Here is a 13,734-nt window from a genome sequence, read left to right on the forward strand (position 1 = left end):
GGACAACCTACTAAGAGCATCAACAATAACATTAGCTTTACCTGGATGGTAGTTAAGGCTCATGTCATAATTCTTAAGAAATTCAAGTTACAGCCGCTGCTTTAGGTTTTATTTCTTTTGTGTAAACACATACTGCAAGCTCTTATGATTTGAAAAGTATCCATATACACCCCGTAAAGATAATAATGTCAGATCTTTAAAGTAAATACCATAGCTGCCAACTCATGATCATAAGTTGGGTAATTTCTCTCATGAACCTTAAGTTGCCTGAAATAATAAGCTACAACCTTACTATGTTGCATGTAAAGCACAATCTTGGATATGTCTATATCATTGTTCAACATGGAAGCCTTACACTCCAATACGAAATCATGGGACAAACTAGAAGCAAATTTCCTCATTATGGACCTCATATTAGACACTAACTCAAGAGCATAACAGGAAAACTGCTAGAATTTCTCTGCGTGCTCCTTAACACTCATCTTACCGTTCTTCAAGTTCAAAATTTTTTCTATCTTAGATTTCTTAATATATTTATGAAAGAAGTGATCCAGAAAAGTATGTGCAAACTAATCCCACATCATTGAGTCAGCATCATCACCCCTTATTAGTTTCCACTCCTCATACCACTGCTAAGCCATATTCTTCAATTGATAAGCAGTAAACTCCATACCCTTAGAATTAATAAACATAAAATTTTAAACCATTAGCCTAAATAGTATAGCTTGCTCTATCCTAAATATACCTAGGGGCTATATGTATTCAGCTCCCCTTGCTAGAAGGGCCCAACATGTGTTAGCCGTACAAACTGAAGAGATTGAAAAAATGACTAAATATACTAAGGAAATAGCAATCCAAAATATAATGCATGTACCAAGTACATGGTCATATAGACCCTCACATCGGCAAACGTAGTTTCCAGTGTTGGTTCCCTAGGACCTACACCTTCACGGTGAGCAACACAATTCCCTTTACGCCCAATTTTAAAAAGTTGCACATAAACCTAACCATCAACCTAGGAGTCATTTTAATTAGGAATTACCAATTTGGTATTATCATACTAATCTATTTGCAAGCTTATATAATTATGCCAAACCAATTCATATAACCATTAGACTCCCAAGTTCCATTAAATTTAAAAACAATGGCCACCAAGAGCATTTCAAAACCATTTTCATTATCTAATTATCCATTTATGAAAAGTAATATTTCAAAAGTAAGTTACACTATGTGTATAATCATATTTAAAATCAAGTTTACAAAGTGAATTGAGGTTAATGGCATTATCAAGCAAAAATTTAATCAATTTGGGGAAACTAATATTCCTCATTCCAATTCTCATAACAATGCACCCATTCAACCCCAAAAATCATCAATTAATTTATAAATGACATATTTAAATCAGGGGAAATATAATTCAAGTAATAACCATCAAAATTTGTTAACTCAATTTCAAAACCAACAATTAAAATCACATGAATAATGATTAAATAAATGGCACAATGTCAAATTTATAAGTGAGGGATGAGCAACATGCCTAAAATACCAATGAATTTGAAGGCAATTCAAAATTTGAAGCTTGAATGGTGAATTCTCTATAAAACCCTTAAGCTTTCTTGGTTGGAGAGTTAAAGAATAGATTAGTGGTTTTTTATCTTTGAAAACTAAAGAAAAGGGGTTTATTTTATGTTTTAAATTTATGCATGGTGTGCAAGGAACAAAATAACCTCACCCCAAGTAAAAAAACAAAAATTGGGCAAAATTTATATAGAGACATGACACACTGCCATCGTAGAGGTTAGCCTCTGTGACACACACTTATCGCGGAGGTTAGGCTCAGTGACACACCATTACTACAGAGGCTTATTTCCTCAGAGTTCCAAAATTGCCTTTAACCCCTTCCAAACATTTTGATACTTACCCAAAACACCCTTTTAATATCTCTAATAATAATTTAAGTCAAAAATCAATGTTATGCATCCGAGAGGGTCAAAAATAAAATTATTAAAATTTTATGGGGTCTTAGACTTCAGGAGGCTATAGGAAATTTTTAGGAGATATAAACTTCCTTCACCTATTTCATGCTAACAATTTGTGTTTGTTGTTCAAATTCTTTTGATTTTATCCTTTCACACATAGATAGGACATGTGCTACCTCTATAGGAAATGAGGAACCCGAGTATGTGAAAAGGGATCCTATAACAATATATGGATGATTATAAGGTCGAGGACAGTTGAGAGATTCATCCCCATCCAAAGACCAGGAAAGAAAGCCTTCCCTAGACTCTATTTCTGCTCCCACACTAGAGATTTCTCCACCCCAGAAAGTGATGGGCTATGAACTTGCCTAGGCTCCATCGAGGTTGATTTATTCATCATTGATCAGGGATGCTTTGGTTTAGCTCTTAGGTATAGTTAGTGGTTCACTATCTAATTGTGCCTCTTTGCGGATCAAATTGGTACAGAATATGGGCGTAGCCTGCTAGTACGACTCCTACAGTTGAGATTTCTCTAGCATAGATAATTGCTCATCCGATAGATTTTATCCTGCTATGTCTGTTAAGGAGTAGAATATATTGGATAGATTCTTGAGATTTACTCCATCTAGGTTTTATGGTGCATCGGGTGAAGATGTTTATGAGTTCTTAATTGTTTATGTAGGCTTTGTATTTTGGCCTAGTTGAGACTCGTGGTGTTGATTACACTACTCTATTGTTGGATTTGGTTACTTGACATTAGTGGAGAGGTTATCTTAATTCTAAGCCAGTTGGATCTCTCCCAATGACATGGACTCAATTCTTTAAGGTCTTCTCAAAGAAGTATATGCCTAATAGTCTTAGTGATTGCCTCAAATATTAGCTTTTTATTAGAGCAGGGATGCATGAATTTTGTAGAGTGATAATGCTTAACTTATGTAACAATTTGAGTTCAAGGTGATCGTCATTAATATATTTATCCAACTTTGAGTCGGGGTCGAATCCACGAGGAACAATGTGAGTGGAAATTAAATTAGCTCAGAATAAAGGAATCTTGCTAAATTGAAACCTAGAGTACAAGTACGTAAAGAAAAGTGGGGGTTTCAAAAATGCCAAAATTAATGTTTGTTTATGGACTTTTAAGGGACTAATTTGGGGAAAAGAATAATTAGATTGTAAACAATTAGACACGAATCTTGGGATTATGATTTCCTAGGGGAAAGTTATGCATGTGGACATGGTGATTCGGTGTAAACGCCAATCTTTGACAATAGGATAGGCTAGGTATAGGGTCATGGAGGCCAGCTTGTCAACAAAACCTTAAGAATTTCACCTATTAAACCTTTTAGATACCTAACAAGTGTTTTCATTATATTCACTAAGTACCTCAATTGGTTATCGATATTTTGAGAAAATACCCAACATATAGTCAACCTCATATACACTCTTATGTCTAAGATAGTGAGAATTATTAAACTAAATCCATCAATTATCTATAATTTCCTTTGTTCCTATGTCCCTCTTTCAACTACGATGTAGGTTTCAAAAGTTCACCCTAACCCTCATTTCAAGGATGGTTTGAGCTTTCAAGAGCTTGGGATTTTCACCCACAAACCCATTTGGGTATTTGGAGCTTTCACGCACAAATCCCAACAATTTACTCAAAAAATAATAGAATCCATAACCAACAAACTAGCATATACACAAGTGAATAACTACCCACACATAAATACACCCTATTATAACATAATCCTAAGAGGAAGAACTATATACACATAAGAGTAATAAGAAATATATACCGAATAATCTCCATTGACTAGATTTATGAAAGGCTAAGTGAATATTGCTTCAAACTTTAAAATTCAATAAATCTTCAATGAAAGTTAGCTAATCCTTCACTTGGAAGATACTCCAATGTATTCTTTACCCTAAATTATTACAATAATTTTCCTCCCAAAAATGGAGATTAAGAACTAGCCCAAGTTCTAATAATTAGGAATGGATGAAATGCTCCCCCAAGAGATAGGGTTTAAGTCTTATAAGTAAATTTTATGGGACCATCTATGCATATTTACATCTTTTCCCCTAGTGACCCAACCCAATTGGGGGCCTTATTAGAAGTGGCATCCTAAGTTCGACCGGGTTGTGTAGCTATGCCGTTCTAAACTACCCACAGGCTATATAGGTTCAGCTCCCATACTAAAAGGGACCCAATGTGTGAAGCTGCACGACTAGGGAAGAAAAATTGGGATGAATAGTATATCCCACAAAATATAGTGTGACATCATTCACACAATCACCAAGACCAAACCTCACATCAGCAAATATGAGTTTCCAGTTTTGGTCCCTAATGCGTGGTGATTTTACCACTCATTCATACTCAACATTCGTATACATCACTTTATTTTGGATGAATAAATGAGAAATAATTATGATTAAATACAGTAAGACCTACTCTTTGCAGGCATAGAGTTGAAAGGATGGAAAGATGTGGATTGAAGCTTTAAATAATAAAAGGAATCAAGAAAATACTGCTAATGACTCAGAGTAAAAAATAACCTCAATTATAGTTGTGACCTATGTTAGATGAATGATATCACTATCTATCAAAATGGCCCACATACCGAGATCGCTCAGTTATAGTTATGACCATGACTGCGCAATTGCAGTCAAAGCTCCATAACCATAGCACAATAGGACAAATAAGTAAAGGGCATTATAGTCAATTTGGGTAGCTGAATCAAAGACTTATATTGAGGATCCAGAGCACTTGGAAGTATGTAAAAAAAAAAGAGAAAGAGCCCTAGAATCTGGAATGAAAAATTAATTGATCATATTTATTGTAATTATTGTTCCAAGAGGAAATTAGTGACATTGGTGTATGGAATTGAAGATTTTTTTTATCCTTAATTATCATGAACATCATCGATAAAATACATGGTAAAAATATTTTCTCCTATCTCATAAGTAGCTAACTTCTTTATTCTTAGGATTATGTTAAACTAAAGTGTAATTTTGTGTGGGTATTGTTGTGTTTTCATGATGTTTAGTTGTTGAGTATGGATTCCACAATTGCTTGAACTTATTAGTTGGAAATTAATGGGTGAAAACCCCAAATCTCCAAATGGGTTTGATGGGTGAAAACCCCAAACTCCAAAAATCCTCTATCATCCTTGAAAGAGGGATGAAAGTGAACTTGAGATAGTCCATAACATCCTTGAAAAGGGGTTATAGGCCTATGATTTACTATTTGTTGCAATCTTAGAAATAAGTGTAGTTGGAGTGTAAATCATGTCAAGAACATCATCCTAGAAATAGGGATGCTTGATTGAGTTCTTGGGTGATTACGAATCGTACACATGTTAGGTGCTCGATAGAGCCAATGGGTGAAATTGTTGTAGTTTTATCAAAAGATTAACACTATAATAACTTTCGACCTAGCCTATCCTTTTGTGGGCAACTAAGCTTCATGTTAAATATTCATTAACCCACATGTTTTAATCTTAGGTAGACATAATCCCAAGACCCTTTCTATCCTTAATTTTAAATAAAAAGTATCACATTCACATATTATTAATCAATAATTGTTACAAACCTTTTTTAACTCAAATCCCCCATTTAATTTAGATGTCAAATTTGTTAGCATTCTGGGTACCCTTTTAGTAACTAGAACACCTATAGGACTTGAGATTTATAATCTGCTCCTTGAGGATTTGACCCCAATTCTAGTTAAATTATTGACAACGACCACCACACCTCGAAAACATAGGAGTGATTTGAGCGTTATCAAAATGGCACCATTGTTGGGGAGTGAAATGTAGATTTTGCTTGTGCAGTGTGATTTTTACTGAGGTTTACCCGTAGTGCATGTCATTTAATTTCTTTGTTGATCTTGATCTTTGAGTAGGTTAACATTATTATTCCCAAATAACCATGAGTCATGAGGACTCAGTTAATTTCGAGGCCATCATATAAGTTCCATTCTTGTTTCCCCCACCTAGAAGGATGAGGTATTGTATGTTACAAGTGTAAAGATGAAATTGCTCCACATAAAATGACTCTTTGGGGGAGAATCTCATCAAGACCTGAATGCTCACTTGAAGGGTTTCATGGAAGTCTGTGCTCTATTCAATATTGCACATATATCCCAAGAGTCCATTTGGTTACGTCTCTTTCCATTGTCTCTCATGAGATAGGCAGTGCTTTGGCTAAGATCTTTTCCCACCGGATCTATTACTTCATGGATAAGTATCATGAAGGATTTCTTAAGTCAATACTTCCCACCATCTAGATATTTGAGGTTGAGGGATAAAATTGTTTATTTTTGCTAATAGCACAAAGAAACATGGTATGATGCTTGGGGAAGATTTAAGGAAACACTTTTGAAATGCCCTACCCATGAGGTGCCAGAGAAGATGCTTCACCAAATCTTCTATAGAGCATTGGACCAACAAAATAACGCTATAGTGGAAAATGCATCCAATGGATCATTCATCAACTCATCATATGGGATTGTTTCAAAAGTCTTGGACCAAGTGGTAATTTGGTGTAAGTGTTAGAACATAAAGGATGCTGAGGTTGACATAGGGGCTCCCTACTTATCCTTTAAATACCATGCTAAGAAAGATAAAGAGGAAAAGACTAATGCAAAGATGGACAAAATGATGTCATGCCTCAAACTCTTATTTAAGCACATGGTAGGTGACCAAATAGAAAAGTGAGTTTGATAAGTGCAATAAAAGTTGAACCATGTGAAGACGCGAAGGAGGAGATGATTGGAGATAAATTAGGTATGATGCTTAGAGGCTCCGAGGGTTTCCATCTTTCCCTACAAGGACAACACGGGAATCTAGGTTGGAATCGGGAATATATATGCTTGGCACATTATGGAAGGAAAGAGGAAATTGAGAGAGATATTTTCCATAGATTTTGAGTAGTGTTGAGAGGACCAGAGAAATAGTGAATGAGATGCGAAGTGAATTCTCCATGATCCACCAAATGGTTACATCTCAGTCCACCGCTATCCAATAACTAGAGGCAAAAGTAATCCAAATATCAAGGTAACTCATAGAAAATCAATGTGAAGAAATGCAAAATAGGAAGGAGATAAACGCGAAGAGAAAAAATCCAATGATGAAGAGCTAAAGCTTAGTGAGATATTGATAGGAACACTAATAGTTAATGATCGTCAAATTTTCTCCATTCTGTCAACTCCAATTAATAGTCATTTCCCTAATTTTATCTTGAGAAAGGAAGAGCATGACAAGTCAAATAAGTTTTTTAATAAATTTAATACCTTTTATATTAATATTCCTCTTATTGAGGCATTATAAGACATGCCTGGGCATGCTAAATTTATGAAAGATTTGGTGTCTAAAAAAATTTTTGGAGGACAAAACCATAGAGGAGACTCACCATTGTAGTTCCATTATGACAAGTGCATGAGTCAAAAAGAAGACGGACCCCGGTGCTTCCATAATCTCATGAACCATCGACACATTCACTTTTGCTAAGGCATTATGTGATCTTGGAGAAAATGTGAACCTTATGCCGTATGCTATATTTCAAAAAATCATGTTGGGTAAGCCAAAGCCAACCAAAATAAAGTTGCTCATGGCCAATCAATTTATCAAAAAGCCCATGGTAGTCCTCCACGATGTTCTAGTAAAAATGAACCGGTTTATCTACCCAACCGACTTTGTTATTTTGGATTGTGCAATAGATGTCGAAATTTATATTATCCTTTGGAGGCCATTTTTAGCTACTACGAAGGCTTTGGTAGATTTGGAGTTTGGGGAAATGAAGTTTAAGATTGAATGATGAGGAGGTATCCTACAATGTATGGAAGTCCGTAAAACAACCGATGGACCTACAAGTTTTCTTGATGATGGATGTTATTAATGGAGAAGTGTCAAACCATGTTGATTTGGGTTTGTTGAATGGCCCATTAGTTGGGGTGCTATGGAATTGTGAAAGAAATGAGTGGGGAAGTATGATTAAGTTGTGGCATCTTTAACCGGATTTAGGTTTCACACCAAGAACTCGGTTAAATTAGATCTTGATATAAAAAACTAAGAAATTCTACCCACAAAACCATCCATCCTTGAACCTCACAAAATCAAATTGAAGTCTTTGCCACCCAATCTCAAATACATATTCTTAGGAGAGGATGAAACCTTGATAATCATCATTGTTAGTGACCTAAACTTGTCTCAAGTATAAGCATTGAAGTCGGTGGTCAAGAAATCCATTTAGGCTTTTGGTTGGACAATAGAAAACATTATCGGAATAGCGTCTGATATTTTCTCGCTCAAAATTAAACTTGAGCAAAATCACATACCTAGTGTGGAGCACAAAAAAAGATTAAACCAACCCATACAAGAGGTAGTAAAAATGGAAATTATAAAGTGACTCGATGCGGTAATGATATATCCTATATCCAATAGCATGTGGGTGAGTCCGGTACAATGTGTTTTAAAGAAGGGTGGTATCACAGTAGTCAAAAATGTAAAAAAGAATCTCATCCCCATACGGCCAGTCACCGAATGACGCGTGTGCATGGACTACCAAAAATTGAATTCATGGATTGAGAAGGACCATTTTCCAATGCCTTTCATTGATCAAATGCTAATAAGTTTACCGGGAGAGGATGGTATTATTTCTTTGATGGGTGCTCAGGGTATTATCAGATTTGTATCACACTGGAGGACCAAGAATAAATAACTTTTACTTTTTGATATGGTACGTTGGTATTCAAGCAAATGCCCTTTGGGTTATGTAATTCCCCAACAACCTTTTAGCGTTGCATGTTCTCAATATTTATGGATATGGTTGAAGACTCTATGGAAGTGTTTATGGATGACTTCTCGGTAGTAGGGAAATCTTTTGAGTTATGCCTTGAAAATTTGAATAAAGTTCTTTAAAGGTGCATGGAAACAAATCTTGTCTTAAATTGGGAGAAGATCCACTTTATGGTAAAAAAAGGGATCATATTAGATCCCAAGATATCTGGAAAGTTCATTTAAGTTGATCAACCCAAGGTTGAGGTAATTTCTAAACTCCCACCTTCTATTTCTATAAAAGTTGTTCAAAGTTTCCTTAGCCATGCTGGGTTTTATTGATGTTTCATCAAGGATTTTTAAAATATAGCACACCCTATGTGTAAATTTCTTGATAAGGAATCCATATTCAATTTGATGAGACATGCTTGAAAGCTTTGGAATATCTTAAAGAATTTCTCATTTCATCCCCCATTATTGTGGCCCTGAATTGGTCATTATCATTGAGATAATATGCTACACAAGTGGTATTGCATTGGGTGCGGTGCTAGAGCAATGAAAGGACAAGCTATTTCATCATATCTACTATGTAAGAAAAACCTTGAATGACGCCCAACGCAATAACACCATCATCGAGCAAGAATTATTAGCAGTAGTATATGTCTTTGAAAAGTTTTGGGACTATTTGTTAGGCACGGAAGTAGTTGTACACATGGATCACTCCTCCCTTAAGTATCTCATGGCCAAGAAAGAAGAAAAAACACATTTACTTAGATGGATTTTTCTATTACAAGAGTTCAACTTTATGGTAAAAGACCGAAAAGGGTGCAAAAATCAAGTGGCCGATCATGTCTCTTGTCTTGAAGGCAACAATGAAAAGCATAGGGAAATAGAAATTGATGATGATTTCCCTAATTAATTGATCATATACATCCAGAGGAATAATACATCATAGTACGCCGACTATGTAGCGAGTGAAGTACTCCCCGAAGGATTGAGTTACCATCAAAAGAAATGATTTTTGTTTGATGTAAATTAACATTCTTGGGATGAGCTACTTTTTTTTTAGAATTTTCCGATGGAGTTATTAGGTGGTGTGTCATGGGTATTGAAAAAAATTATACCTTGGAAGTTTGTCACTCTTCGCCTTATGGTGGTCACCGTGGAGGAATTTGAACCACTGCAAAGATTCTCTAATGTGGATTTTATTGGCCTTCAATGCATAGGAACACCATTGAATGGATTAAATCTTGTCCCAAATTTCAAATGGATGGGGGTATTTCAGGATGGCATAAGATGCCCCTCAACCCTAATCTTGAGGTGGAATTCTTTAATGTATGGAGAATTGATTTCATGGGTCCTTTTATGATTTTGTTTAAGAATAAATACATTTTAGTGGCGGTCGATTATGTCTCCAAATGGGTGTAAGACATCTCACTCCTGACTAATAAAAGTAAGTGTGTCACCTCATTTCTAAAAAAACACATTTTTACAAGGTTCGGCACTCCTCGAGCCATCAATAGTGATGGCGGCTGGCATTTTTACAATCAGGTATTTGGTGCTATTCTTGACAAGTATAGGGATAAACACAAGGTTTCCACTCCATAACAACCTCAAAAAAGCGGAAAAGTAGAGGTTTAAAATCAATAAATCAAGGCCACACTCGAAAAGAGGGTTAATATAGGCCGCACAAATTGGTCAAGGCAACTTGATAAAGCACTTTGAGCCTATAGAATGGCCTAGAAAACCCTAAATAAGATGTCTTAATATCAATTGGTGTTTGGAAAAGCATTCTATTATCCCGTTGAGGTTGAGCATAAGGCTTTGTGGGCTTTGAAGAGGTTAAATATTAATTTAGGAGAAGCATCCGAGGCACGGGTGATGCAACTCACTGAGATGAAGGAATTCCATTTAAACAATTATGAGAGTTCAACACTGTATAAGGAGAAAATGAAGAAATGGCATGATGCTTGGATATTATGGTGAGAATTCCATGTTAGAGAGAATGTACTCCTCCACAATTCCCGTTTGAAACTCTTTATAGGGAAGCTCCGCCCAAAGTGGTCGGGACCATTTGTAATTTCTAATGTCTACCCAAGTGGTGTCATTGAATTGGAAGATAATGAAGGAATAAAATTCATAGTAAACGATCAAAGGGTGAAGAATTAAAATGAGAGAATCCCCATGGTGGCCAAGGTGGAGTGTATTAACTTCAAAGATGACAAGTGATAAAAGGAGAGAGTCGTGTCGCGATATTAAATTAGGTACTTGATGGAGGGAACCCATTTTAAAATCATCTTGTGTTTATTTTAATGATTTGTACATCTTTTAACATAAGTAGTGTACTCTAAAAAATGGGGGAAAATAGAGCTGGAAAGCTGACAGCTATGGAGGAAATAAAAACAGAGCAAAAAATAGGGGCATTCAGTCTCAGTTAACGCGATCGTGGGGTTGTTGACGCAATTGTGACTTTAGAATCCTACACTGCCTACTGTCTCCAGAATCCTTCCTCATCCCTTTTATTTCTTAAACTTACTTCATTAGGGATACTTCTGACCTTCGGGTTGGGGATGGAATTCTGAGTACCCGTAACATATATGTTAAGAATACAAGGGAAGTCTGAGTACCTATGGCATTGTATTTTGTTAAATAGGGGTCACTTTGTAAACCATTGGTGAAGTTTGAGTAGCCATATGGGTATTTTTCCATTTCACCTAAATGTAAGACTAAGGCTTTGGTTGTATCCATAATTTAGCAAATTGTGCGAGAGGCTAATGCAAAATGAACAACTCCCTCAATCCAATAATATTGAAAAATATAGGGCATGGACTTGAGAAATGTTGTAAAAAAACTTTTTCTGTTTTTTACGGGTTCATAAACTTTGATTTGTGAATAGAAATAGATAATCCAAATTTTTCTCTAGTAGGAGTGACATTTCAGCTCCGTTGGTGAATTTTGCATGCCATGTATGGAGAACTATTTGCATGCATCTCTTGTATACTCGTGTTATCTAGAACCTTCCCCGTTAGTCTTTCATAGCTAATGTTGATTGTACTTAGGTGGAGAAATGATCTTAGGCCACCTTTGTGCTTTTGGAAGCCCACTCTAGTCTAGAAAGCCTACCCAAGCATGAATATAATCCCTAGTTACCCACTTGAGCCTTTGGACCTTTCTTTGACAAACATATTACATTTCATAAACCATTACTTTTATTCTTCTTTTCAACCATACCCTCTTTGAACTTGAAAATGTAATTCGAGGCTAAAAGCCTAAGTTGGGGGTGGTAAAGATTGATGGAAGTAAGTTTGGTACCACGAAGAAGTAATTATATGCCTAATGTGCATAGAATTTGAAAAGAACCAAATAGAAGAAGAAAGAGACGAACAAAGGAAATAATTATGTAAAAGATCCAGAAAAAGAGATGAAAGTAGAACAAAGAAAACAAAAGGTAGGCATGATAAGAGAGAGAAAACAAAGGAGTGCGGCCCATAATAAAAAAGGAGGATTGAAAAAGTGTGATGTAGATTTTCAAGGATGGGTGTAGCCATGTTATTCTTAAATGATATCCTACCTTATCCCAAACCTACATTACAAGCTTATAATGCCCTTTGAGATCTCCAACCATGTACTTTCTTTGTGATGGCGATTGAAAATAGGGGCATGCCTATGGTATGACACTTGTTGCATAAAGATTTCTTTTGTGAGGGAGAGAGGTATCCACTTAAAATTTCTTGTTGCATATTCTGTATCTTGGATTGAGGAATTCTTTTTCTTGTGAGGATGGCATGTGAACCAAGTTAAGGTGGGTGATTTTTGTCACCTTCTCGAAATAAGGCACATGGAGTATAGCTTAGCTGTGGGCAAAAGGGATTCATTTCTAGAGTATTGTTTTTTTTGGTTGCTTGGTCGTTATTTGAAGTCCTATGTAGCCCTGGATATAGCATTTTATAATAAGGGGTGTAGCAAAATTAGCTTATCTCACGTGCAATGAGCTACTTGTGGTAGTGACTAAGGTTAAAGTCATTGTGATCTTTAAGGCATGAAGTTTAAGCATAAATAATTGTGTTTCATGGTAAAGGCAGTGTTGCTTGAGGAAAACCAATAGCTTTAAGTTGGGGGTTTTGATGAGTAGTGATTTTGACACTCATTCGTACTCAACATTTGTACATATTACTTTGTTTTGGATGAATAAACGATACATAATTATGATTAAATGCACTAATATCCACTCTTTGTGGGCATAGAGTTGAAGGGATGAAAAGATATGGATTGGAGTTTAAATTGATAAAAAGAATAAAAAAAATTTTGCTAATGAATTAGAGAAAAAAATGGCCTCATTTGCCGCGATCGCGGTCTAAAAACCGCAATCTCAGCCAGTTAAGCGGGGAGCATATCTAGCCTCAGAAAATATGACCACTATCAGACGAATGTGATTGATTTCTGTCAAAATAGCCCATACCATGATCGCTCAGTCATAGCTGCGACTGTAGTTGCGCAATCGTAGTTGAAGCTCTGCGACTACAACACAGCAGGACAAAAGAGTAAAGGGGATTGTAGTCAATCCGGACAACTGAATCAAAGACTTATATTGATGATTCAAAACACTTGAAAGTATGTGAAAAAGAGAGAGAGAGAAAGAACCCAAGAATTTAGAGTGAAAAATTGACTGTTAATTATTGTAATTATTATTCCAAGAGGAATTTAGTGACATTGCTGTGTTGAATTAAATGTTATTTTTATCCTCAATCATCATGAACATCATGGATAAAATTCTTGATAAAAATCTTTTGTCCTATCTCATGAGTAGCTAACTTCTTTAGTCTTGGGATTATGTTGAACTAAAGTGCAATTGTGTGAGGGTGTTGTTGTGTTTGGACGACGTTTAGTTGTTGAGTGTGGATTCCACCATTGATTGAAATTATTAGTTGGAAATTGATGGGTGAAAACCCTAAATATCCAAATGAGTTTGATGGGTTAAA

Source organism: Capsicum annuum, chromosome 12 (genome assembly GCF_002878395.1).
Source record: "Capsicum annuum cultivar UCD-10X-F1 chromosome 12, UCD10Xv1.1, whole genome shotgun sequence".
Classification (NCBI taxonomy): Eukaryota; Viridiplantae; Streptophyta; class Magnoliopsida; order Solanales; family Solanaceae; genus Capsicum; species Capsicum annuum.